Genomic DNA, 1,313 nt, shown 5'->3' with positions numbered 1-1,313 from the left:
CTTCAGCATGCTAATAATATGCTACCATTCATGGAGACTTATGACACGCCAGGCACTATTCTAGTATTTTAACTGTATCAGTTCATTCTTTCTTTCAGCAACCCTATAAAGTAGTTACTATTATTAACCCTATTTTACAGAAAAGGAAACTGAGTCACAATGCTTTTAGTGAACTCACCTAAGATCACACAACTAGGAAGTATCAGAGACAAAATGAAATATTAGGACCTCTGGCTCCTTTTTTTTTTTCTAGAAAATAAAAAAGATAATTTTACAATCCATTTATTGGCAACTGGTAATCATCAAATTAGCAATGGTTATATACAAAAGTTATTACACTAGCTGTGTTGTTATTTCTTAAGGTTGATCAGATACTTACGATCACAGACATCTCCTACATAAGATGCATCATATATGTCAAACTTGGTTATCATCAGCATTTACAGAACTAGACCTAGGGAAGGAACTAGGTCTGGGGACATATGCATGGTCTTCATATTGCAAATGTTTAGCCTGCCCTGATTATTACAAAATCAGAATAGTGAGAATACTCACAGGCTGACTACTTTAAAACCCTTATTTTAACCACTTCAATAGTTAAAAAAGCTACACCAACAATCATGTGATATCACTGCACACATAATTGGAATGGCTAAAATCCAAAACACTAACAAAACCAAAGGCTGACTAAGATGTGGAGCAACAGGAAGTCTCATTCATTACTAGGGCAAATGCAAAATCACACTCTGAATTAAAAACTTCTGTTCACATAGATTTCTACAAATGAATGTTTAGCTTAACTTTATTCATAATTGCCAAAGATTGGAAGCAATTAAAATGCCCTTCAGGGCTTCCCTGGTGGCGCAGTGGTTGAGAGTCTGCCTGCCGATGCAGGGACGCAGGTTCGTGCCCCGGTCCGGGAGGATCACACATGCCGTGGAGTAGCTGGGCCCGTGAGCCATGGCCGCTGAGCCTGCGCGTCCGGAGCCTGTGCTCCGCAGCAGGAGAGGCCACAACAGTGAGAGGCCTGCGTACCGAAAAAAAAAAAAAAATGCCCTTTAGTAAGTGGATGGAGAAACTAATTTTGGTACATCCTTTTAATGAAATATTATTCTGTGATAAAAAGAAATGAGCTATCAAGCCATAAATAAACAACAAGGAAGTTAAACTGCTTATTGTTAAGTAGAAGAAGCCAATCTGAAAATGCTACATACTGTATGATCCCCATTATATGATATATTGAAAAATGCAAAACTACAGAGAAAATAGAAAGATCAGAGGTTGCCTGGGGCTTGAGGAGATGGGTAGAGAGA

The 1,313-nt window shown here is 38.5% G+C and overlaps 1 non-coding gene across 1 annotated transcript; it reads right to left on the bottom strand.

Moving 5' to 3' along the window:
• Positions 1–425: 425 nt before the first annotated feature.
• Positions 426–557, bottom strand: LOC132435698 (small nucleolar RNA SNORA72). The gene has a single exon (XR_009521640.1). It is a non-coding gene; the product is annotated as a small nucleolar RNA SNORA72 (small nucleolar RNA).
• Between the last annotated feature and the right edge of the window lie 756 nt (positions 558–1,313).

Source organism: Delphinus delphis, chromosome 12, assembly GCF_949987515.2.
Source record: "Delphinus delphis chromosome 12, mDelDel1.2, whole genome shotgun sequence".
NCBI lineage: Eukaryota > Metazoa > Chordata > Mammalia > Artiodactyla > Delphinidae > Delphinus > Delphinus delphis.
This window is presented reverse-complemented; position numbering and strand designations above follow the sequence as displayed.